The following is a 27,947-nucleotide window of genomic DNA, read 5'->3' as shown; positions in this document are numbered from 1 at the left end:
CAAATACTCAGTTAATAATAGTCCTTTTCATTATATCATTTTGCACCATCTACATCTGCTAACCAGACTACACATCCATTCAGTATTGCTGGAGCCACTGGGCAGGGATGATTTCCTAAGCTATCCACGCCCAGGAACGAAAGTGGTAGTGGGGAATTGGGGAGGGGGACAGGACCGCTGTTAGCAATGCCACCTCCACATATGCAGGATACCGTTCATTTTGCAACATGTATTAAACATCAGGTGGTCTCCTTGCTTTCAGATCTTCATTGCACATGGCTTTATTAGAAACCGTCTGCTAGAGTCTGGACACAGCCATGGAGTCTGGTGACCTGTAGGAGGGAGCAAGGGCCAAAATTCCTGCTGAGTTGCTCTCGGCCCCAGCCCTCTGCCTTAATTTCTTTCTTAACTTTCCATCTGCCGCTCGTCTCCCTGCAGCAGAGCAGTAACCTGCCAGCCCCTGCCCAGCTACCCACCTTGGCGCGCAGCAGCCGCAGCTGCAGCCCCTTCCCCCGGGACAGGGAAGGCTGGGCGGGGGTGCGGTGGGGGCGGAGCTCGGCGTCTTGGTGCTGCTGCTGCTGCTACTGCTGCTGCTGTGGCTGCAGCCGCCTGAGAAGCTGCCGCCCCTTGCTCGGATGCTCAAGCCCCGCAGCGCTGCCCTGCGAGGACAGACGTGCGCATCGCGGGCCTGACGGATGAGCTCCCCCGCACCTGCACTCCCACCTCCAATTTGGCTCCGTGCCGGGCGGCAGCGGCTGCAGCCCCGCGGTGGGGGCGGCCCCGCGGTCTCCGCCCGGCTTCAGCGCGCCGCCTCTGCTCTTTGCATAGTAATTTCAGTTCCTGCAAGCACCCAGCTCGCTCCCGGAACAGGTCTGAAAAGGACTGCCGATCCCGAGCACACCGGAGCCATCCGTGTGGCGCCGAAAGCTTCTGCTTGGGATATGCGACGGGAAGCCCCTGCCACAGCGCAGGCAGTGGTCCCGCGGCGCCGGGGAGAGCCTGGCGAGAGCAGGTAGGCAGGCGACCGGCGGCCACGGAAGGAGACGCCCCCCGCGCCACCTCTGCCCAGCGTCTAATCCTGGGGGACCCGAGCAGAGGCGTGCTTGGTACTGATAGGGAATGGATTCGGTTCCACATTTTACCTGGTAATCCTTTGCCTGTTGCTCTTGTCCCCATCCCATGCTGCGCTCCAGGAGGGGCTGTCTTTCTCACAGGTGATGAATTTCTCTGCAAGGTCATTGCTTCCGTAGGCTCTGGCATTGAAGGTAAATGGAAGAAGATGCTTCCGTTTTTGTTCTTAGGGTGGGGAGAAGAAGGAGGTATTTGTAATCAATGGGGTCTGCACATTGAATGTCCCAATAGGGAGGGTGTGTGTGTGTGTGTGTGTGTGTGTGTGTGTGTGTGTATTACACTGGCATGTTTCTCATTTTCCTATGCTTATTCTCTTTCAGGTCAAAGCACTATAGTTAATATATAACATATATGCGTTTGTGTGTATATACAAACACGTTTACATATATATAGTCTTTCTTGAGATAGGTGGAGAGAGAAGAAGGGCGGGCAGAGGTTGATAAAGGAAAATCACTGTAGAGACCTGTTCAGTATCTAGAGGTGAACTTTGGAACCAGATTAAATCAGGGTACTAGAGGCTATAGAAATGGTTCTTTGGAAACGGATTTCGGAAAATATCTGAATACCATCAGCCAATACACACAACAGATCTTCATGCTATCCAGGCAGATCTAAAAGATATAGGCAAAATTTCAGACGCAACAATGGACAGTGAAAGGGGAAAAAAGAGGGCTTCTTAGACACTGGAAAGTGAATTTGGGGTAGTATTCAGGCAGCAAATCCCTGTCAAGTTTAAAGGGGCTTCTGGAGGGGCATTGGGAGGAATCTCTGCTTTAAGTGTAGGCAGTTCAAGGTTAAGAGGATCTGAATGACCAGGAAGCAGCAAAAACGGTGGGGGAAAAGGCAAGAGTTTGGAGGGAGAGGGGAGAAATGGAGCTCTGAGAGTCACCAAGAAGCAACCACATTTTATTAAGGTATCTTCTTCCTGTTACAGCAATACCGTGGATATGTTCCATCTAAATATTTTTAACAAGACATTTGTTAAAGATCCATCGGTCTATGTTTGCATTTTGTTTTTACAAGGAATCTGGGTCATGGTGGGACTGTAAGAAACTGAAGTGTTTACAACACTAGCAAAATTTGGAGAGAGAGTTGATTAAGGCTTAGCTTCATGAAATATTTACACATCTCTTGCGTGGGCTTTTGTTTGCTCTTGTTGGTGCTGCTGCATATTTTACTTTGATAATGATTTGAGTATACTTCTCCCAAATGTGCTTATTTTCCAGTTATAAACTATTCTTTCTTTTCCATTGTGTTCACCATTGGCCTACCCTGAGTAACAATTGTGGGAATAAAGATACATGAGTCACAACATAAAGAAGAAAATCTCTCTGTTGCTATATGCAAATAGCAGGAGTTTGTATTAGACAGTGTTCTTTTGAACTAGAATTATGAGGAATATTTTTTGAGTTTTGTGCGTGCTTAGTAGGGGGAATAGGATGTTGATTCATAAACAGAAAAAAATGTAGTATTTGCCATGCAAGTAGATGTTATGTCATTAGAATTTATTTTGGAAATAGTGCAGAGGAAGTCATGGAGATTCATGTAGAGTGTGTTGTGCTATGGTGAAGCTTCACCTAATCACTAACTAGACTTTTATGAAAATGATGAGGACAAAAATCCTAAGTGCATAGCTTCATGTGAGAAGTGGAAGACTGAAGCATGATATCAATCAGATGAGTCTCAATTAGATGTCAGGTGGGTTCCAACAAGCTGCTTTTGAAATTTGGATTTTTTTAAATTGCCTTAATACGCTTGCCCGATACCTTTTATTATTTGTCCTTGAAACAGTTCTTTGATTGTGTCAAAGAATATATTAGATACAACCGTCCTTCACTGTATGAATCTCATCACAAAATCTACAGCTTACAGGGAAGCATTAAACTATCAGTGATGGAATTACAGCATCATAAAAAATTGTCCTCAGAGAATCAAGACATACAACTTCAGCCCCAGCTCAGACTTGAGCTCTTTCAGTGGCAGCTGTTTCTGCCCTTTATGCTCTCATTTATTGATTCATTCATGCATTTAACATACATTTATCCTGAACTAAACATGGTTCTAGATTGTGGAACCGAAGAGTGCACAAGACACAGTCTTAGCCTGCAAAACTTGGGAGAGAGAGAGGAACAACTTGTTAAGTGCTATGACAAGGTGAGCACAGGGAGCTGTGGAGGCCAGGTTGTGGACGTGGAGAGGACAAGGACAGTTCCCAGGGATATGAAGGACAAGAGGAACTAGTGCGGTAGAGAGAGAGAAAAGCTGTGACCAAATATGCAAAGCCCCAGGAAGAACAAGTAGCTATAGGCAACTGAAAAACTGAGTAGGTAAAGATGGAAAGATGGGGGTAGAGAAGGAAGCAAATCCATCATCAGACTGAAGTCCAGAAGAGCCACTAACTCATCTGGTCAGTCAACTATTTGATCTGGAGAAGTTAGGTAAATTGCATTCATAATGAGGCTGTGCGTTGTTCACGTTAACCACGTTTATATCTTTCAAATATCTAGAAATCGTATTTACCTTAATTTATAATAGCCTGGTTAAAAGAGAGATATATCCTTGAGAAAGCCATAAATCTCTATGCCTCAATTTCTTCACACACAAAATGTCTACCACCTACTTTGCATATTGTGAAAATAAAAGAGAATGAAGAATAGAGATTTGAGTTTTATAGAAGTTCAGGGAATCTTATTTTTATGACAACAACACTCAGAGCAAAAGGATGAAAAATACTGTATATTGTAAGCATTTCATTGTCCCAGGTGACTCCAAAAGAGAAACTGAATAAACAAAAAAATAACTCAGGAACAGGGGCTAAAGACAGCCCGAAGGCCACATACAATTTAAATTTTTTTATTTTAAGTCAAGGAAGTATATACAACAATCCTATAGTAGTAATCAATAAGCATCCTTCTAGAACTGGTCACAACCCATTACGAAGTCAGTTTATTGCATATGATAGCATTTTATTTTTGAAAAAATAAAAGAGTAAAACAGACTAGAAGAGTAAATAAGTATTGTTTATTGAACTTTTTAATGAAATATATACTTATACATATGTACACACTAGACTATGATGTAAAAACATATATCTTAGTATGCCTCATGTTTCAGAAAATCTGAAAGCTACCGCTTTAAATAATAAAAAGAGATGTTTCCAGTTTGCAAGAGCCCAGGAGTCAACTGGGAGATTGGACACACAAGCATTTATGCAAAATTCTGAATGGCAGAATTGCCTGAAGAAAGGCACAACATTGTGACTTACCAGTAAATTCATGGCAGTAAATTCGTGGCGGTACAGTTAGAAAAGAGGGAGATTTTAGGTACTGAACTAGAAAGGCTTCAAGGAGGAGGAGAAACTTGAGCTATTTTACAAAAGATAGATAGATCTGGGTGAGCAGGGAAGAAGGGGTGATGATATAGAAGGAGGAAGTAAAGAATGAGGTAGCGTAATGTGAGGTTTATTTAAGAATCATTTAGAAAAAGAAAAAATAAATATCAGCTTGTGGGGATAGAATTGCAGCAGAATTTCTTTTTAGACTCAAGTATTACTTAGGAGTTGCTATTTATTTTATATCTAAGATTTCTTTTCCTAATATGGGTACTTTAAGAATATCTGGACAAAATGGCTGTAATGTCATAAATCTGTTGTTTCCTTCCTCTTATTTATTTGTTTGTTTGTTTGTTTATGCAATAATTTCCAGGCTAGACCTTGTCGCAATTGAATTTCGTGGTTGAAATATCGAAATTAGTCTGTGGCCACATTTCCCTGAACAAGCCCGATCCTGTCTGATCTCGGAAGCTAAGCAGGGCTGGGCCTGGTTAGTACTTGGATGGGAGACCACCTAGAAAGACCAGGTGCTGTAGGCGTAAAAAATAAAAAATAAGGGATTGTAAGCTGACAAGGTCCTTGCAATCTGTGAGGTCAACCAAGGGTTGCCTCCCCTAAAATATATATACACACACGCACACACACATACATACTGAAATTATGTGATACACCACATCATAGCACGATTATTTCATTTCTCAGAACACAAGTACAAAAAGCACGGGGGGCAAGGGTGATCAAGTAATTGTCATAAATGGAGCAAACCCTTCTATTCGCTTCAACAGATCTCATTTCTTGAGTCTCTCATAGGTACAAAACCCTATGCTAGGTACTAACTGTCCTGTGAAGGTGAACCAGACCACTTAGTACTCATAACCCCAAAACCCCAAGGGCAGAATCTGCTGGATTTCTCTTTTTGGTGCTCTGTGACTTGTCTGTCAACTGACGATAGTTTTGTTTCACTTAAGATTTTTCAGCTTTCTGATGGTATGAAAGCCAGACGCCTTCAGTAGAATCTGTAGTTTGACTTCTGAGTTTTGATCTTTTTCCTGGCTAGCAACATGCGGTAGGTCTCTCTCATGAGGCTGGACAGAGGCAGCAAGCTGCAGTTCCCAGTTAGCCATGCAAACACAAGAGTAAACAACTGATACTCTACAGTGTATGGATTGTGTTAAAGGATTTTGCCAACTGTAGGCTAATGTAAGTCATCTGAGCATGTTTAAGGTAGGCTGGTTAAGTTATGGTGTTCAATGTTTAAATGCATTTTCACCTTGAGATACTTTCAACTTCTTTTGGGTTTATGTCCACCTTAAGTTGAGGAGCATCTGTATTTAAATGTTTGTATGCATTTTAAATGTTCGTATGCATTTTTTTTTTTTTTAGAAATTAACATCATAGTGTTTTGCTTTAGCATAATAGTAATTTGGAGGATATAAAATCAGAGAAGAAAGTCTCTACTTGTGTTTCTGAAAACCTTTCTTGAACTTCTTTCAGCTTGTACTGTCTTTCCCATGGATATTGTTGCCCTTTTAAATAAGGCCTTACCTTTTACCAGAAGAACAGTGCCAGTTAAAATAGAGACTCATGGGCTTAAATAAGTTGATTTGGATTGTAGTCAAATATGGAAATTCACTTTTTTATAAAGATGTCCTGGACTCTTTCATCTTCTTTCTCCGCATCAGAATGTTTAGATTAGTGATAACCTAACTTTTCTTGCATAAGAGTCAAGACTGGGATCATAAAAACATCTAGAGACTGCATTTGAAAAGATATTATTGAATTTCATGGGGAAAATGTACGTACTCTTACAATGTAAATGACTTACTGTCTTGAATGCCAGTGAGAAAATGTTTCACAGCTTTTAGCAGGGCATATTGGAGTTGGCAACACGGTAACAGCTCTCTAATTTTTCATGTCTGTGATAAGATTGTCAGCTTTATTTTGAAGCTAGCAGCGTAATTTGGGGCCTGAATTATTATTACAAAACAATAATAACTGACCCTTAGCTGGAAAGTTAAATACCATGACCTATTGAATCTGAGTCCAAATCTGGAAGGTGATGCTTAGAAATCTCTATTTTACAATGGTCGCAAAAGGATTCCAATAGCCAGCTGTGGCCATCACTGTTTAGTCTTGCCTTTACTTATAAGGAAATAAAAAGGTTACAGATGAATTCCAGACAAGTTAATTAATATGTCCTAAATCATGAGCAGGGGCTAAAATCTGGACCTCCTTTTAGCTGATTCTGGGCTAAAAGGAAGAAGAGTAGGACCCAAAGAGAGGTCTAAGCATCTCCTGAGTGATGTGAGGAAAGGGGATCAAAATACCTAAAAAAATTGAGTCAATGCAGTGAGTCCTTCTAAATGACAATGCAGTGATCTCTGTCCCCAGAGTCTGGTGTGGCAGAAGAATTGTGGGGATCAGTTGTGTGATCTGAGGCAAGGCACTTTCTTGGCTTTACACACCAGGTTCAATTTTAAAATGGTAATTCTTGGACCCTAAACCCAGTGGATACCCAGGCCACCCCCAGTAATCGCTTTAGTCAATAGTCACAACTTGTGACACTTGCAGAAACAAGCAAATGCTGGGGAAAAAAACAACGCTAGAGAGTAAAAATCTATAGTCACAGGAGCCTCCAGGGACCTCAGCGCTGTTGCTAATTCAGTAGCGGACAGCTGGACAGAAAGCTCCAAAACTTCTTTAAAAAAATCACATTTGCATCTTCTAATTTCTGGAGGAAAAGGAGTTGCAGAGAATCTTTTTTTAAGCCTGAATTACAAATGGTCCAGCAAAGTGGGATATCTGGTTTAAGGAGGAATCATCAGTTGTTTTATGTGGATAGATTCTTGAATTCTAGATGTTTTTCAGGATATTGATTTCTAAGTAGCCTAAAATTAAAATAACCATATCGTGTCTATGAAACACTCTCTTTCCTTATAATGTACAACTTTGGGTAAATTAAATGCTTGAGGGAGTTCAGTGTTTGTGTTTGCTTTATTTTCTGAGTAATCAGAACATCTTTTCTGTTTCAATTCTTATCAACAATTTTTCTAAAATGTAATAGCCTGGGTGTGTGTGTGTGTGTCTTAATAAGTACAATATGGCAAATAACATCAGGTTTTAGAAATTTTCATTGCCTCTAGGTTTTTATTCTGAATTATGTGCAGTACAAGCTCCTGAATATAATATAGAAATTTTTAATTGCTTTTCTTTTTTTACTCTGAAATGAATGTTTTCTCATGATACACTTTTTTAAAAAAAAAACTGTTGTTCAAAAATACAAAAGATATTTGATCCATTGCGGCTTCTACATTGCTGACTTTGGTCTTTGCCTTTACCATTATGTCATTTTGGAATACTCATTTCTTCATCCTAATTAGTTTCTCAAGACCCTCCAAACACAGTTTAAAGCTCAATTACATCAGCAAACCTTCTGTGATTCTTATGAGCTATTTCTAACTACTACTTTATGCATAACATGAATTTTATTATACTGTTATATTGTTCTCTAAGCATGTCTTTCTTCGAATCCTATAAATTATTTCCCCTTGAAAACTGCAGGTAAAAATGAAGCAACTAGAATTTTTATGCTAATAAGAATTTTAATTAGAGCCGAGGTTAATAAATGGATATATGCTTCCCCTACATCCTGAATAAATAAAAATTGCTTATGACAAATGAATATGGATAATTCATCTTGTTGTCATGTTGAACATGTTGTGAAAGCAGTCAGAGAGCAGAAATCTGTCAATGTCAGGGTCAGAGACTAAGCTCTGATTAAGTGCATGAAAATGCCTGTGCAGCCTCCTTTTACATGGGGATGTTTCTTGTACACACATATAGATTCTCAGGGCGGAAGAATGCTTTGCCATGAGCATCTCAGAGACCTGGTACCCTTTGCTTAACCTACCCAGACCTCAAATTTGAGGATATAGGTACCAGATCAGAAATTGGAAACTGGCAGTCTGTGGGCTGAGCAGGAAGATCATATTTTATTTGGCCTGCAGGTATATATTTTTAATTAAGCCAATAGTCAAAAATCAGAAGATCTATTGTAAAAAAAAAAAAAAAATGAAGCACAAGCCCATGTTCTAGGCTAGAGCTGAATAATAATGTGTGCTACCTTTTTATTACACTACAGTCTCCACTATTCCCAATTGTCTCCCTGACACTGAGGCTTCATATAAGTCACTTGTACTCAATAGCTTCACTTGTGTTAGCTAGAACCCATAGGTATTGAGTTCGTGAAGTCTAGACTAGATGTTTTCTCAGTTCCATTGAGCTTTACAATGCTCTGACTGTACTCATGAAATTGATGTGACTGTACGAAGTAGAGAGATCATTGTACTGAATTCCCATAAACTATAGTGAGAGTCTAAAAAGTTTCCATCAGCAACGTATGTAGCTTCTATGAAGGTTAATAAATACAAAAAGTTGACCTTGTCTGTAGTAAAAGTATAGTGGATTTTGTTTGTTTGCCTGCTTGCTTGCATTTTACTGTATCATATGTGGCCAAAAAAAATTAACAATAATTTATTCTTTTAACTTGACCAATGACTACAATTTTACATTGGATTGCTTTATGAACTTTTAAATGCACCATATCTTTATTTTATGTACAACTCTTTAGGTATACACTAAACTTGTAATAGCCTCCTGACAGGCCAAATCATATCTCAATCTTCCAGGTAATGGTGCATTTTACTTGATAGGCCTGGCAGTTGAGAATAAACTGTCAGAAGTAGTATTGATTCATATCCCAGTTTGTGGTTGTGTCTGTACAGCTGAGAAATGCTCATCTAACGATGGCAGTCGGCTATGCTTTCAACTCATCAAACCGAAGCTAGTCAGATCACTGCACAGCACAGTTTGGCCACTTGATTGTGTGGAACTGCTCTGTTAATATGGCTAAGAATGAGGTGACTGTGTCAGTGCTGATTTATTCATGTCGTAAATCAAGACAAATGCCCTTTTGAGACAACAAAATGGAAAACTTAGGCAGCTCTCTAAAGTAAAGAAAACTCAATAGCTCTATGAAATCTCTCATTCCTTCTCCACTTCTGCCGCCACTTTCCTTCCTTGTGCACACTTCACTGCATTACACCCCCACATCGTGCCTCCTACTTTACTTCTAAAAACATCCTCACATCTAATTATTAATCCTAAAGTGTCGGTGCTTTAGCAGCTTCACTCCAAGAAGAAAGTGCTGAGAATAGTGTCAGCAGAGGCCAACAGAGGACACTGTGCTACCTCGTCTTTATGCTTTCTTTAGAGAGAGTGCATTTCCTTGTAGAATGATGTCCAAATCTTTAAGTATTAGATGCCATGTCACGTAAAAGACCATAGGTGTTAAAGTTTTCTAGGGATAAAGTTAATTTTTTCTTAATGATATTAAATAACATAAATTTAGTCACACTGAAATTTTGATGCATTCTTGTAAAGAAACTGTTCTCCTATTCCCCTGGTGATTATTTTGATGTTTAAAATTGTAATGGTGGGTTTTTAAAAGATCATCCCTTTGGGCTTTGTGGCTTTTGAGTGGTGAGTCTAAGTCTCAGGAAGGGATTATAAAAATTAACCTGAGCTGGATTGGATTGAGAGTATATCAGTACTTCTGCTTTGTAAGTCAAGGAAGAGCATTTTTCAAACTAGAAATAAGAATTTATTTAGGAGATGAAGTATAGATTGTGAAAGGGGGTTCGCAGAAGGCCCTGATTTAGGGAAAATGGATGCCTGTATCATTTAATAAATTTGTACTTGAGTACTTGAGATATATATATATATATATATATATATATATATATATATATATATATATATATATATATATATATTTACGTATGTGTGTATGTTAGGGATTTAAAGTTGAGTAAAATTATTTGGGAGTCTGAACTCTCAAATAATTCCCAGACACTGGACTACATAAACTTATTAATAAATATGGCTCAACAAAGTTAGAGTGGGCTCTTTTACTGGCCAGGATCTCTGGGAATTCCCCTAGCAGCCTAACGAACCAGGCTCCTTTTTGTGTTCCAACCAGACACCCCCTGTACCTCTCTCTTCCTTCCTGTAGGCTCTCACAATTCAGCTTAATTTCCGTTCCTCTTCATAGATTCACCACCTGCTCCCCACACCTGGGTTCCTTTCTTCCCAGCCAGGCCAACTTGAAAATGAGAGGAGTCTTTCCCACACTGTACTTCTTTAATATCATCAAAAATAAAAACATGGACATGTGTATTTTCTACTTTATTCTGCTAAAAACAACTAAGAAACAGGGTAACAAAAGTGACAGAGATGGGGCAGATAAAAGGTTAAGAAATATAAGTTTCTGCTGGTGGCAAGTCCATTTACTATAGGAAATTTCTTCCCCATGAGTATAGCAGAACATCAGTGTAACTTTTCATCCCCCATCCTTCTTTTTTTCCTGTTCAAGAAAACAAATGCAAGCAAGGTGAACGAGAGTAATATTATTATAGAAATTATTTATCAAGATTAGCATAACTGACAGAGAAAACTGCTCTAAATTATTCTTTAATATATTATTTGCTGTCATTGGTACTTTATCATTGCTCATAAATGGTTTGTGACACACTAGTGTATTTTAAGGTAGTTTAAAGGCCACTGTTTTAGATTATTGCTTAGACTCTCAGATATCACCTCCACCCTAGAGGAGTAATCTTGAATCAGATCATTATTGGGTAATGTACCCATTTCAAAGTACTAAAAATACCAAGCTGTTTTTATAGCTGATTGGTGAAATACCCCACTCTCTCTATCTTTTCTCTCTAAGGTGATTTTCATCACTCTTCCCTGGTCTTCCTCCCCAGGGTTAGAACCCTAGACGTTCAAGTTGGTAATTCATGTTGCTGAAGGCCTGGTGAGTGATTGCATCTCTGTATACTTATTCCAAATGATAGTGGCACTGGAGAAATAAGAAGAGGACACCTAAATTGCAGAACTAATAATGATGAGTAGAAAAGAACAAAAGACCCACCAAAACACATGGGGGAAGAGGAAGTCAAACGATGTAAAGAGTGAACAAGAGACTAAAAGCCAGTCAGGACACTGTCATCTTGTTTCTAGGTCATAAGAGAACCGTAATACATTTCTCTTTATCAGTTTCCTTTTCATTGTAAGGAAATGGGTGATGGAAAGACTACATATCTGTAAACTTAAGGAGATCCAACTCTTTTAAAACTTCATTGTTTAGGCTTCTCTGCCAGTGGCATCCTACTTAAACCAGTTCTCCTGTAAGCAAATCTATGATGTTTGTGCTATCATTTTCTCCATTTTAAAGATCAGAAAACAGATTAAATAACTTGCCCAAGATTCCACAGGTAGTAATCGATTATCTGAACTGTGTGCGAATCCAGAGTCTGCCAACTTCAAAGCCCAACTGTGCTATGTTACAATATTATTAATATTAATACTATGAACACTGGGTCAAAATATGAGGAACAGGTGGGGTTTTATAGACTGATTTCTCCTATCTTGGATTTAATATTGTGTTGCTTAAAAATCAAATGTGAAAGCTTCTAAATCAGTGATAAGTCATTTTTTAAAGAAATAGGGTGAATTCAAAAGTAAACAATTTAGGTTAAAACTTTATAAATCATTGGACAGGCAGTGAAATTGGAAAACAAAACGTTTTATTAAAATATCCAGGTGACACATATGTTCAGCAAATGAGATTTCTTTGTTTCTCAAAAGAAAAACTAAATACATATCACAAAGTCATGTGTACACACATGTGCACGTACACACATATAACAAGAAAAACCAGGCATTTGTCTGTGTTTAGCCCTACCTGTGGACTTTGGACTTAGAAACTATTTATAGAACTAGTGTTTCCGCAATTGATGTTTTAATCATAGACATTCATTTATTTATGAAAGTTGAGCAGTTCCTCATTATAGCTTGCAGCTAAGTGTCCTAGTTACAAATTGAAGGCTAAAAGAGAGGTAATCTGTGTACAGGAGGCCCATCTGAGTCACGTTCCTTCTTAAAAATATATTTCTAAGAAACTAATAGTACTTGACAGGAGGACGAATATACACATCTCCATCCATTTTGAAAATGAAAATCCACTCATTATTTTTAAAGCCATGACTTCTGCCTTGATTTTATTTTTAGTTCCTTAATAAGCAATTGATTTTATTCTAGTTAAAAAAAAAATTGATAGAAGTCACCTACAGGCATTAGTCTTTATTACTGGACTCTTGCCGTCAGTCTGGAATGTCTGTACCACTTTGTGTTGTTTCAAATGAACTCTTTATTTCATTGGATGAAATAAAGATGGCTGGATGCCGCGCTTTCAAAAGTGCAGGAGATTTACATGAGTGATCTGTGAGATGCTCTTAGATAGTATATAGATTTACTTTTTATTTTAATAGTTATGAATTTATTTTGATATAACATGTTAAAATACACTTATAAGGGTATATTTTAAAATATGCTATATGAAAAATATATTGCTGGCACATCAAATCGGATTTTACAGATGTAATTTCTTAAGACTAGGCTAATATTTTCAACTAGTGTACCAGTTATAGTTAATTGAATGGAAAACATTAAGTAAAAATAGTTTAGATAAGAAGCATATAAGTCACAAATCATGAAAGAAGTACATAAATGTCACAATCCACAAAAGTGGTACATAAAATTATGTCATTGCCCCAGGCACTTCAGGTTTTCTAGAAATGCAAAGATTGGTCTAGAAATCCCTAAAATCAACTCTAGCTCTAATGCTCTAATGTTTTTTTTAAGAGTCTTGTACTTTTTTCCCTCAGTCTTAGGCCTATTTTCTGAATTTTAGTTCTTATCAGCCTTTTCCGTAATTTAGAGGTACCCTTATCTCCCCCTCTTCATCACTACCAAGCACTTATGCCTTCATTCATTCATTTATGCTTGTACTCATGAAATAAGCATCCTGTGGTAAATGTATACAATAGGGATTTTGGGCATGAAAGAAAGATTACCAAGTTCTATACCTCTGACTTCTGTGTAAATGAGTATACATGTCTGTGATTCCCATTGAAGTTAAAGCCCTTGAAAGCCCTGGACTTCTGCCATAATCTTTTCTTTGTACTTCCTGAACAACTGAGATATCTTCAATGGAAAGTCCCCTCATTGATAAAAACACATTATCAAGGCTTGTATTACAAATTTAAAACATGTGTTGTGAAAATCCTGAATGGGATTATACATGAGACTGGACAAAGAGGTCTCTATGTTTCATAGCTAGAAAGGTCTAATTCTTGAGCCATTTTGACTACGAAGGGGAAAAAATAGGTACTTTCATGATTTTTGAGTAGATGGTAATGCATCTTTGATCCGTTAGAAATTTTAACAGGTCTGAGTCAGATGGGGAATTTAAAACTTATCAGGTTTTTAAAAATTGGTTACATTGAGGAGAAATTGAATTTCAATCGCATTAATTGTTTTTCTATATAATATACCCCCCAAAAGTGGTTGAGTTGTAACTATTATTATGACTATTTTTTCTTGGAAACTTGTCCTTGAGAGACATTGCTAAAATGTTGTAAAGCACCTGAGTGCGGTGAGTATAAATTGTCACAAGCATCTACGTAATATCAATAGAGCTGTTTTATGCTTGCCAGCCAGCAATTCATATGGTTTTTCTATACTGGTGAAAAGGATATAGCTGTGGTTTCCTGCTTGAGTTTCTATATAATAGTGAGAAAGGCATCAGAGGATGCAGTTGGTTGTGGTCGTTTGCTCATACATGGCTGCTCTTTTCTTTTTTGTAAAAAACAGGAAGCTGAAATTTGTTCTTTACTTAGTTCAAATGATGTTTAATAAGGACTTATCTGGGTGCTACTATGGGAGGATATAAAGATCAAAAGATGTATCCCTGTCTTTAAAGACCATAAAATCTTAATATTAAGAAACATTAAAGAGGTTTAAATACTTATGGCATTATTTATCTACTTTCAGTACATATACATTGTCATAAAACTGATTAATTGAAATTGTTTTCAGATTTTTAATGTTTATGTTTTATCATGAGTAGATATAATTTTCCAAGTGTCACATTAAAACATATATTGAAGAAACAGCTAGTTAGCTCAGGTGGTTTTTAAGTCTAGGAATCACACCAAAGTTCAAATTAATTTGTTAGTTTTGCTCTGTTCTCTCTTGATGGACCAAACTCTCAACTCCTCAGCCCAGTAGTTTTGAGGAGAATTGGGCAAAAGAGCATATTCCACGTCCCTTTCTCAAAAACATGATAAAATAAAATGGCATAATTAAGTTTAATAAACCAGTGTTATTGCATTTGATACTGTCATAATTTTTTTTAAAAAAGGAAGCCATGCACTGAAAGAATATTTATAACAAGATACATATTCTGAATACAAAAGATTTAATGGAAGCCGTATCAGTTTGGAAAATAGAACCACTATGGCGATATGGAATATGGATTTATTATGTTTTAAACCTTACACAATTGTGGGAGCTTATAAAGAAACCTATAGAAAGCATTGCTTTTGTATTGGGCATTGGGTCTGAAATCACCATAGGTTAGCAGAGCTAGCAATTGGGAAGAAAAGCTGGATGTGAAGTGGAGCTGAACAAGGACAAACTGGAACTTGCAAGACAAACCGGAACCTATCTCCTCCAACCTCAGTGACCTGGGAGAACCACGGAAGGAGCCAGCACAATTCACTGAAAAGCTATTTATGCAACTTCCCAGAAGATGGAGATGGGGATCTGATAGGAGATGAAAGACCGTAGCCTGACTCCCACCTAAAGTCACAAAGGTGAGCCAGGAAATCAGCACACAGCACCTGTTGTGCCTCACTGCCCTTCCGAGCACAATAACACTGCTGCTTCACTTCTACCTTCCAAATCTTACATAAATTTCCCTGGTAGCCAACTGTAATGAAGAACTAGCTAGGAAAGGGAATGGATTTTCATCTGAACTAAATTAACACCTAGTACAAAACCACCACAGAGACTAGCCAATAGAAAGAGAAATGTGTAAGGTCAGAAAGTCCCATATTTTTTAATTCTGTAAGAATCCTTTCTGCTTGAAGTACTCAAAATCCAGACAGTTTATTAATTATGTTTAAGATGTTTTCATCTATAGATTTATACAGATTTTCTTCTATACACAACTATAAGTTGTTGGTTTACTTCCATTCAAAATCTAAAGTTTCAAAAGTAGCTGTTAAAAAGTTCCAAGATTCATGTCATATAAGCCACTGAGCTCCATCTCTTCAAAATAGATATCATCTTGTAACATAAAACTTAATAAGATTAACTTAGCACATGGCTGGGTGATGTAACGATGAGCATATTTTCTGCCACAATAGATTCCAAACTCCATTTTTAGATTTCCGTAGGTGCTACAGAAGGTTTGTACAATATAATGTTAGAGAAAAACAAAAGCTTGCATAGAAGGAAGCTGCCTTCCCAGTGTTTCTTTTATTATTTCTTTTTTGTTTTGAGACTCTTTTGCTTCTAGGGATATATGAAATGGTGCTGTATGAATTGGTAAGCTTACCAGTGGTAGTAGTATTCAATCAGCAGCTATAGTCAGAATTCTCGCAATGACTGGTATGTTAGAGAGCTTCTGAGACTCATTCCATTGTTGAGATTCTTTGAGTCTTTATCAGTATCTATCAACCTCTTTTATTTTTTTGCCCCAATTTACTTGATAAGTGATGTTACATGTGGGTCCTTAATTCCAACTTTTTCTCTTTCACCTAAAAAGCACATCGACATGGAAGTAAGTGGTCAAAAACAAAACAAAACAAAACAATTTGATATAAAAAATGGTCAGAGGAACTGAATAGGCTTTTTTTTTCAAAGAATTCATATAGATGGTCAACAGATACATGAAAAGGTGCTCAACATCACTAATTATCAGGGAAGTGAAATTCAAAACCACAATGAGATAGCACCTCATACCTGTTAGAATGGCTATTATCAAACAGATGAGAGATAACAAGTATTGGCAAGGATGTGAGGAAAAGGGAACCCTGGTGCACTGTTGGTGGGAATGTAAGTTGGTGCAGCCACTATGAAAACAGTATGGAACTACTATATGATCCAGCAATTCCGCTTCTGAACATTAATCCGAAGAAAACAAAAACACTAACTCAAAAAGATATCTACACTTCCATGTTTATAACAGCATTATTTATAGCAGCCAAGATATGGAAGCAACCTAAATGTCCATCAATGTATGAATGAATAAAATGTTAGATACACACACACACGATAAAATATTATTCATCCATAAAAAAAGGAAGTTTTGTCATTTGCAACAACAGAGATGGAACTTGAGGGCATTATGTTTAGTGATACAAGTCAGGTAGAGAAAGACAAATACCACATGATCTCACTTATATGTAGAATCAAAAAAAAAAAAACTCATAGATATAGAGAATCAGACTGGTGTTTACCAGAGGGGTGGCAGTGCAAAATGGTTGAAATTGGTTAAAAGGTACAAACTTCCAGATATAAAATAAATAAGTCCTGGAAATATAATGTACAGCACTATGTTTATCATTAATAATACTGTATTGCATATTCAAAAGTTTTTAAGAAGGTAGTTTTTTTTAATTAAGTTTATTGGGATAACATTGGTTAATACAATTATATAATTTTCAGGTATACATTATAGTTTGACATCTGTATATTCTATTGTGTGATTACCACCAAAAGTCAAATTTTCTTCAGCTACCATATATTTGATCCCCCTTACCCATTTCTCCCTCCCCCTAGCCCCCTATATTTGACCCCCTTACCCCTTCTACCTTCCCCTTCCCCACCCCTACCCTACTGGTTACCACTAGTCTATAGTCCATGTCCTTGAGTCTCTGTTTGTCCTATTCATTTGTTGCTTTTAGGTTTATATCCCATATATAAGTGACATGTGATTTTCTACTTTTTCAGTCTGGCTTATTTCACTTAGCATGATTATCTCGAGGTCCATTCATCTTGTTGCAAATGGCAGTATTTCATCTCTTCTTATGGCTCAGTAATATTCCACAGCTTCTTTAGCCAGTCATCTATTGTAGGACACTTCAATTGCTTCCATGTCCTGGCCACTGTGAATAATGCTGCTATGAACATTAGTGTGCAAATATCTTTTTGGATATGGATTTTCAAGTCTTTGGGGTAAATACCTAGTAGAGGGATTGCTGGATCATATGGTAGATCAATTCTTAGTTTTTTTTTGAGGAACCTCCATATTGTTTTCCATAGTGGCTGTACCAATTTGCAGTCCCACCAGCAGTGTATGAGGGTTCCTTTTAAGAAGGTAGATTTTAAAAGTTCTCATCACCAAAAAAAAAATTGTAACTGTGTGATAGATGTTAACTAGATTTACTGTGGTGATCATTGCACAATATAGCTATCAAAACTAATATGGTGTTATATGTCAATTATAGCTCAATAAAAATGCAAATTGGTGTTCTAATTTATAAAATAAATTATAATCGCTTACTAAAGAACTAGTAAGAAAAATCTTATCTTTAATATAAGCACAAGAAATCTTTTACTCAAATAATTCACCATCTCAACCATATTTTTTAATTCTTCCCATGGTAAAGCAAGGAAACAACTCTGTAATTCAGATAAATAGCCACAAAAGCAAATGAAATGGAAATATCCCTAAAAAGGGAGGAAGGTACATAGTTATTAGAATTCCTTTGGTATGTAACAATTGATAAAATTAGGTAATACTATATTACATTTTAAACACATTAGTGTGTCATTGTGTATTGATCTCATCTGAATATATAGAAGCACTTATTTAAGTAGTATATATTACTTGCCTGTTGATGCAAATTGCTACACTTGAGGTGGAGTGGCAGTACATTATATATACAAAGATGGCTAATATTTTTTCCTTACCCATGAATCTGGGAGAGATAATATAAAGATCTAAGTATAGAAGGAAGTGGGGGCTTAGTATGGAAATGGAAATATTATGGTTCTAAAAAGATGAAGTTTCAAAATTCTGCCCATCACTAGAATGTCAAAGACAAAAAATATATATATATTTTTAAAACCCTGACAATACCAACTGTTGGCAAGGATGAGAAGGCAACTGGAGCTCTCATATGTTGTTCGTGGGGATACCAAATCATACAGCTACTATGCAAAATATTTTGGTAGTTTTTTATAATGCTAAATATTCACTTACTATGTGTTCTGGCAATTCCATTTCTATTTACCTAAGTAAGATAAAAACCTATGGTAACACAAAAACCTATTTATAGTGTCTTTATTTATGATCATCAAAAATAGGAAATACTCCAGATGTCCCTAAACTAGGGAATAAATAAATGAACAATGGCACATTTGTGCATGGAATACTACCCAGCAATAAAAAGGAATAAACTTTCAATACACACAGCAACACAGGTGAATTTCATATGCATTAAACTAAATTTAAAAAGCCAGATGGAAACAACGATGCACTTTTATATTTACATGACATTCTGGAAAAAGCAAAACTAGGGATAGAAAACAGATGACTGGTTAAGAGTAGGGGAGAGTGTAACTACAAAGGAACAGTCAAGGGGAATTTCTTGGGAGAGTGATGGGACTGTGCTGCATCTTGATTATGCTGATGGTTATACAACTATGCATTTGTCGAAGCTCATACAACTGTATACAAAAAAAAAGAATAAATATAACTGTACATAAGTTTACTTGATTCTAAAAAAAAGCCTAGCCTAGAATCACGGTCAAGAGTTAAGCAGCCTTCTCATTCTGGGGTCAGAAAAGCAAGCCATATGGAGAAGATGCTAATTCTCTTCCCTGTTTATTGACACAGAAAAATGTGCAGACTGAACAGATTTGTGCTCTCATATCCGGAAATCTTGGGTCAGTTTTGATCTCAAAACTTTCTTTAAATGGATGAAGGCAAGTATCAGGGGACCATGGATATCAGCTGACAATTCTGTTGCTTAAAATAATGTTAACTGTCTGGTGGGTGAGTATGAGAATAGTGTGTACTTGCTGTGTCCTCTACTGTGTATGTATGAATGGGGCATGCTACTCTCTCTCTCCCCCAATTTCATATTAACAGACTGAAAGAAATTGTGTATTCCAAAATTATTTATTGAGGTCTTATTATATGAGAGGCACAGTACTAAGTACCGTGAGGGCTAAACATTGAGCTAGTCAGAGTCTCTATCAAAAATATAGCTTACAACTTAATGTATGAGATGAGACATGTGACTCAATAGTTGTAAGTCAATCAGATAATGACAAATCCTACAATAGATGTTTTCTCACTGTACTATGGCTGTTGAAAGGAGGAAGTCATCACTCTCTGCTAGGAGTATCAGGAAAGACTTATTTTGTGGAGACTGTGGCATTTGTCCTGAGCTTTAAGAATCCACTAGATCCTTAGTTCTTTGATAAATGGATCACTTCTGTCTTATTCACTACTTTGTCTTCATATATAGCTCAGTCCCTGATACACTATTAATACATTAATGTTTTGGAATTAATTAATGAAAGAAAAGACATTTGGCATTTTCAAAGGCAGAGAACACATTCCGGGGGTGGGGGGCATGGCCTGAGTAAATCTTTGAAAAACTGAGCATGTTTGAGAAACTGAGGATAGAGCAATTTGACTGGCATATCAGGTGTTGTGGGAAGCAAAGTTCCAAAACTGTTGAAATCAAACCGGAGAGGGTCTTCAGTGCCAAGTTATGTAATTTGAACCTTTCTCAGTATAGGAAGGAAGCCACCCAAAGCTTTCGAGCTGAGAGTGATGTGATCAGATCTGTGTTTTAAAACAATGTCAATTTGACAGTGATTATGAGACAGTGTCTATTAGTGATTATATATGCTGTATTAGAGCAAAGTAGAGAGACTGTGCCTGAAGCACTGTGCCAGCTTGAGCATGACTTGGAAAAGGCTGTTGTTGGAATATTGCACCTGTAAAACAGGAGTCAGAGGCCCTGGGATCACATCCTAACTCTGCTTCTAAACTGTGGGACAAATCACCTAAGTTTCTAAAGCCTTGGTCTTTGTATCTATGAGGATAATGTGGAAATTATAAGAAATAATATGTGTGAGAACTTTGTATATTTTAAAGAGCTGTGTAAATCTGTGAGGTATTGTTAAGTTCCAGTTATTGAAAAGAAAGTTGCAAATATTTCTGCCAGAGATTTGGCAGGATTTGGTGACTGCATGATTATAGGGTGCAAGGGAGCTGAAGCTGTCAAAATGACTCCAGGATTTTAAATCAGATCTGACTGGGAGAATGTTGGTGCCATTAACAGGAATAAAGATGTCAGGAGGGAAAGTTCTTCTTGACAGAATGATGTCGAACCCTGGGTGGAACACTGAGTTTGGGATGTTGGCACAATATGTAGGTCAGATATCTGGCCCACAGTCACAAAATGGAGGAAGACAGGAACGTGGGGAGAAGGTGATGCCTAGAATTACAGCCATTAGATCAGCACCATTAGATAACCTACGTGTGACAGAGATTTCCTAGGACAGGGAAGGAGAAGACTGGAGGGGAGAATTGCTGATAAAACCCATATTTAGGGGTCAGAAAAGTAATAAGTTTGATCTAAGGCTACAAAGGGACCATCCAAAAGTAGAAAGAAAAGGCAACAAAAGAGAGCATCAGGGAGAAAAGGATCAGTGGTGAAAAAAACCATGACAGGCATTCAAGGTGGATGAGGAATAAAATTCAGTTTGCTCATTTTAAATTGAGAAAATAATACCTCCTTGCTGTCTTGTTGTGGAGAGTAAATAAGAGACAGTACTTAGTGCAATATTTTATACACAGCAGGCTTAAAAATAGGAACTATATTAGTATTGTTATTAGCAATTAATTCTCATTTTCAATATTCTTTAAGAATTTTTTAAAATGTAGCCCAGCCCCTGTAAGTTTTGTATGTGTGCGAGATTGCCTTTTTAAAAGATAAATCATGGGCTAAATTTGCTGCGTAATAACGTCTCCTGACCTTTAAAGGATAAAATGTATTTCCTCCCCAGTTTTAGAAGATCTCCATGCTGTTTTAACAAGAGCTAATTGTCTTTTGGTAACTCTCGTGAGGGTTTTCTCCGTGGAAAAACAGATTTCTTCCATCCAGGCCAAAGTTGAATCATAGCAAGGTACACAGGTTAAGAACTTGCTCATCTGCTTCTTTCGGCCTTGTTATGGGATGTATCATCTAAGTGGAATTAATGCTAAATTTCAGTCCTGAAGGTCATAATGAAAACTTAGTTGACCTATAAAATCATTAAGGGAAAAATTTTAAAAGAATATGGGTTTGTGTATACACTTTTTCATTGTCTTATGACTAAGTAACCAAGGCAGCATAAAACAATCACCAAATCTATTTGTCATGTTGATTATTTTTTAAATTTTTATCTAAGAGGCTGAGCATCTCTGATTCATGTAACAGCCAGTTTGCTCTTCAAAGAGAAAAAGAAAAAGAGAAAAATTCTCTCTTCCAGAATCTCATCTTGTATGTCATCTCAAATTGGCCACCTTGAAAATGTTTGCAATTAAGGAAACAATAAGAAAGCAGAAAAGGCTCAAGAACATCTGCAGTTACTCTGGGGTAAACTATCCAAGGGAAGAAGCAGGATTTCGTGATCTTTAAGGACTCTTGTGGCTCTGAAATTTGGTGGCACATATTTCCTTGTGTTTAAGTGATAAATCAAAAATTATGAGAACTTCCAAGAAAATTGATAAAAAATTTTTTGTTGTCATTTGATAAAAGTTTGCTGACTCAACACTGAAACCAGAGCAAATTTTCTTCTATATTTTTAGTAATCAGTAAAAATCAAGATTATCATGGAATCAGCCTAGTAATCTTTCTTTAGAATTTATTATGATTTTCCTAATATTCAAAAACATTTCTAAATACACACATTTCTTCTCTTTCATTCCACGTTTTAGTTAATGGAGTCATTCATTTTTCTCTCATTTCAAGGTATAGAACTTTGAAATAATTTCTGCAATAAAATCCAATTTCTTAACCTGGCATTGAAGTCTATTCATAATAGACTTGGGCCTAGAGCCATGTTTCCCAACGAGTATCCCAATCTACTCCCAGCTCTCTTCCTTCAGCTAATTTCCTGCCTGAATCCTTGCTTGGGCTCTCCGCTCTGCCATAAGGCTCAGCTTTTAAAACTCAACTCAAATCTTTAGCCTACACTAGGAAATAGCACACAATCCAATTTGGTCATTTTGGATGTATTAACTAGAGGAGATGAACCTCTAATAACATATACCTCAAAATTTCAATGGCTTAATGAAATAAAATTATATGTATATATTTTTTAAGACTTTTACCAGAACCTCCAAAAAGCCTTTTAAGTTTACCCTAGTATTAATTGAATATATGCCATCTTGCAATCCCAGAGCACTTTCCTCGACATGTCTAACATGAGAGTATTTTTAGGGGTATATCATCTCTAAAATGTTCGGTTTTGGAATACCAGCTTTTATTTATCTTTTTATACCTTTGTATAGACCCCACAAAAGTTAGCACAATGCCTAATGCATAGGAATCCTTAATAAATATTTATTGAATTTAGTTCAATTTTCCATTGAGTTCAGTACTGAATTCTTCAAAAATTTGTGGCTATGGGAGAAAATTTTTTAAAAATAATTTGCCTTGTAATTATTTCTGTGGTACTGTCTTCCAGATCTTTGTGAGATTAACAATTGGATTTGTGTGTGTGTGTGTGTGTGTGTGTCTTTATTGTATCTTAGGTGTTTATTGTATTTAACGTAATGAGAGAAAGCACGTATTTTCCTGTCAGTACTTGGTGACTTTTCTTCTTAGAGATTTTTGTTTCTTGATCATTCCAAAAGTCAAGAAGTCAAGAAGTTCCTGGAACCAACAACAAAGAATAAAACAAAAATAGGAAATTAATATGTAAGAGGAGATAGGAAATGTGTACATAGGAAATGGAAATTGGAGTTGCATTGGAGTACACATGAAGAAAAAATACAAAAGAACTGTAGTATTTTTTTGTAAGCTATCCTAATATAAGGTAGATCTTTAAATAAATAGAAAGTATATCTGATGTGATAAAGACAGAATATAGGGAAGCACTAGTAAAAGGTGAATTTGGCTGAAAGTAAAGCCTTTGACAGAGAACAAAAAATTAAAATCATTAAATACAAGATTTTTGGGATGATCATTGTATAGTGGTTCTAATGAGCATCACCCACCTGATAATCAGGCATCATGTTTTTTTAATTTTTATGTACATATACATCAGGAAAACATATCTTCCGTCAAAAAACTAGTGTGATTGAGCAACCTCTACAAAAAGAAAAATATCTAAAAGTTAAGGAAAAAGATTTGTTCTGCTAAAGAAAAAGGGAGCGAGTGAGGAATATGAGTCAAGCTAGAAAGTCATTAATCTAAGTGAAAAACTAGTGTTTTACTTCTTTTTCCACTGAGAATAAATTAAGCAGTTGGAGCAGCAGATTGTAGATTTAGGCAAAGAGTGGGCATTCCAACAAGATACTTGTCTGTGGCAATTCTCTCCCAAACTCCAGTTTGTCCACTGTTCTTCTTGGATACACTGATTTACTTTTTTTTTTTAATTTTTCAATAACAGTTGACATTCAATATTACATTAGTTTCAGGTGTACATCATAGTGGTTAGACATTCATGACTTACAAATTGATCTCCCCGATTAGGCTTACACCTACCTGACACCATATGTAATTATTACAGTATTATTGACTATATTCCCTATGCTGTACTTTTCATCCCCTTGACTGTTTCGTAACTGCCAGTTGGTACTTCTTAAATCTCTCCATCTTTTTTGCCCAAATCCCCAACCTTCCTCCCATCTGGCAACCATCAGAGTTTGTCCTCTGCATCTATGAGTTTGTTTCTATTTTGTTTGTTCATTTATTTTGTTTTTTAGATTCTACATGTAAGTGAAGTCAAACGGTATTTATCTTTGTCTGACTTATTTCACTTATTTACTTTATATGCCTTTTCCCCATCAGTATCAATTTCAGTTTGCCTACAGGTGAATCTTTAGTAATTCCTTTTAGGAATAATTATGGAGAAAGGGCATAGTAAGAAACATAGGTGTGGACTTCTGTGAAAAGTAAAAAGAAGTGATGGGTAACAGTCGGGAACTGAGATTTTTGCAATGCAGCCAGAGATTTCCAACACATTTTCAGAATCAGTATGTCAATTGATAGACCACGATCTTGTTTAATCTGTGATTGTGGAATGGATGGGGGAGAAAAAGGAGATAGGAAAGGGGCAGTGGTCTTGGAAACTACACTTGGTGGTGAGTTAGTAAGAAAGCCCAAATAATCTTCTACCACTAATAGTGCTGCTGCTGCTGCTATTAACACTGTGTGCCAAGCTCTCTTCTAAGAGAGAACAACCCTAGTAGGTAGATACTGTTTTCACCCCTGTATTACAAGTGTTTAAGCCTTAGGCACTGAGGAGTTAAGTAATTTACCTGAGGCCACACAGCTGCTAAGTGGCAAGCTGGGTTTGAGTCCAAATCTGATCCCAGAAGCACACTTTTACACCATGCTAAAACAACCTCTCACAATGAGAAGTGTTTTCAGAAAATAAGGAACACAGTAATTCAGAATGGCTAATAGTTCTCTAATGTGTTGTTTTCAGTCTCCTGCTCATGCTGTTCCTTTTGCCTTGAGTGGCCTCCTTCCCTCCACCCTTTCCTTCACTTGACTAACTCTTCATCCTTCGGGCCTGAGCTCAGGGATCATCTTGCTCCTTAAAGCTTTCCAGACCCTCCTCAAGGTGGGCAGGGTTCCTTCTCTCACAAATTTACGTGGTATCCAATGAATACATTTATCATAGCATTTACCATAGCATCCGGTTACCTTTCTGCCTCATCTTGAAACCTCAGATGCTACTTCTGTCCCGTCCTTCACTTTCAATCAATCATGGTGAACAGGTGATTTGATCTCTTTATTATTTCTAGTACATCCCTTCCTCTCGATTCCTGCAACTGCTGCCCTAATTCTCATAGTACCTTCTACAATAGGCTTTTGTGGGGTTTTTTTTTTAATTAAGTTTATTGGGGTAACATTGGTTAATACAATCATATAATTTTCAGGTGTACATTATCATTTAACATCTGTATATTCTATTGTGTGTTCACCACCCAAAGTCCAGTTTCCTTCAGCTACCATATATTTGATCCTTTTTACCCACTTCACCCTCCCCCTACCTCCCTATATTTGATACCCTTTACCCCATCTACCCGCCCCCGTCGTCCCCCACCCCACTAGTAACCACTACTCTATAGTCCTCTGGTAACCACTAGTCTATAGTCCATGTCCATGAGCCTCTTTTTGTTTGTCCTGCTCATTTGTTGCTTTTAGGTTTATATCCCACATATAAGTGGTATCATGTGATTTTCTACTTTTTCTGTCTGGCTTATTTCGCTTAGCACAATTATCTATCCATCTTGTCGCAAATGGCAATATTTCATCTCTTCTTATGGCTGAGTAATATTCCATTGTATATATGTACCACAGCTTCTTTAGCCAATCATCTATCATAGGACACTTCGGTTGCTTCTATGTCCTGGCCACTGTGAATAACGCTGCTATGATGAACATCAATGTGAAAATATATTTTCGGATATGGGTTTTCAAGTCTTTGGGGTAAATACCAGTAGAGAGATTGCTGGATCATATGGTAAATCAATTCTTAGTTTTTTTTGAGGAACCTCCATACTGTTTTCCATAGTGGCTGTACCAATTTGCAGTCCCACCAGCAGTGTATGAGAGTTCCTATTTCTCCACATCCTCTCCAACATTTGTTATTGCTTGTCCTGTTGATTATAGCCATTCTAACGGGTTGTGAGATGATAGCTCATAGTGGTTTTTATTTGCAATTCCCTAATAGCTAGCGATGTTGAGCATCTTTTCATATATTTGTTGGCCATTTGTATACAATAGGCTTTTGAAATGTACCTCTACCTTCAGTCTCCACATCTGTCTCATCAAGGCACTGACTCTGACCTGGGGTAAAGTCGTTCTAGGCCTAACGCAATCTTGCTTTATGGCTCCCTTTAGCCCCATCTCTTGACAGATGGCTTGTTTTCACCAACAGCCTTGCACCTGGAGCTCTTGCAATGCCTGACTACTTACTGTTCTAACCATACACCACCCTCAACCATGCCTCCCAACAGGTTATCTCTCACATCTGTTCACACATTGTTGATCATGTGCACCTCAAATGCCCTCTGCTACCCATGGGCAAACTCCTGTTCAACTCTTAAGGCAGCTTTGCTGTCATTTTCACTCAGAGGCCCTGGGTGGCCCCCCCTCTTAGATGCGCCAACAGTGTGCTCTCATAACACCCTCTGCCTCACTCTCAAGGGGCTTGCTACCTTGTATTTCAATCGTCCCTTTATGATTCTGCCTCTCTTACTAGATAGAAACTTCCCGAAGGTGAGGACTGGGATGTTTACCATGATATTCTCAGTGTCTGGGACGTAGCAACTACTCAATAAATGTTTGATGAATGAATTAATGAGTTAATATATATGTTAAAATGTCACATATATAAATACATATAAATAACATTATTCTCACCTTTCATGCCTGATGCTTTCCTATTTCTCCTTCCCATGCATTCCTTATTAAACTTGGAGCTGTTCTCGAAGCCCACCCTTGTATGTACCATGATCTGTGTTTACTCACACAGTGTTTCTGATGCTTTTTCCTTCCCAGTATCGCAGATGATTTCTACTGGTTTCCCAGGAAGCCTTCCCAGATTGCACGAGTTGGAATGAGTCGTTCTCTTGTATTACTTTGAAATCTCTGGCGCTGAAATTGTCTTTCTCCCCAGCATATACCAGTCCCTGAAGACAAGGATTGAGTTTTGCTTATCTTTGTGGCTCTCTAGAAACTACCATAGGCCTGGTACTAGTATATATATTTAATAATTGGAGATAGCTAAAAGAAAAAAGTAATATTTTCATGTTTAGTACTTCAGGTCCTTTGTTTAGCATAGGAGTTGCATAAGAGCTGAGAGAATAAGGAAAATAATTACTGTGAAGATCCTGATTTAATCTCATCTCATAGCCTTCAGTTAAACAAGAGGTTTTACAAGCAAAATACAAAGTCCTTGGTTAGCTTTGTTCATTTAGTAACATGTGGTCTTCTTACTCCTGAACATATATGGATGATGTTCATATCACTGTTAGAAAAAATATCCTCCATTACCGAGGGTAATATAACTGTATGTGTGGCAAATAATAATGAATTCTTAAAAGTAAACAAGTCCAGCTTATTATCTCTCTGTGAGGCAAGTTTCCACAGATTTGTAAGTCTCTAACATAAACTCTGAGACCGATTCATAATTCCCATGATAACAATGTGGGAACAGCCCACTAAGCCACTTCAGGTTATGAGGAGCTCATTCTTGGTGAGTAAAGTGCCAATATTTCTGATAAGTGAGTTCTCAGGCTAACATTCTACACACTCAGGATTGA

General features: G+C 37.3%; 1 protein-coding gene and 1 pseudogene across 3 annotated transcripts in view; both read left to right on the top strand.

Moving 5' to 3' along the window:
* Window positions 1–877: 877 nt before the first annotated feature.
* Window positions 878–27,947, top strand: part of GPRIN3 (GPRIN family member 3) — a 66,317-nt gene continuing 39,247 nt past the window's right edge. Inside the window, exons 1-2 of one of the 3 annotated variants that reach the window (XM_039845709.1) lie at window positions 880–1,012; window positions 11,253–11,339. The gene's annotated coding sequence lies outside the window, so the exon portion shown is untranslated. Of the gene's footprint in view, window positions 1,013–1,141; window positions 1,266–11,252; window positions 11,340–27,947 lie in introns of those variants that run through there. The other 2 variants (XM_039845708.1, XM_039845710.1) reach the window with 2 other exon arrangements.
* Window positions 4,883–5,001, top strand: LOC120588436 (uncharacterized; annotated as a pseudogene).

Source organism: Pteropus medius, unplaced genomic scaffold, assembly GCF_902729225.1.
Source record: "Pteropus medius unplaced genomic scaffold, Ma_sr-lr_union100, whole genome shotgun sequence".
NCBI lineage: Eukaryota > Metazoa > Chordata > Mammalia > Chiroptera > Pteropodidae > Pteropus > Pteropus medius.
This window is presented reverse-complemented; position numbering and strand designations above follow the sequence as displayed.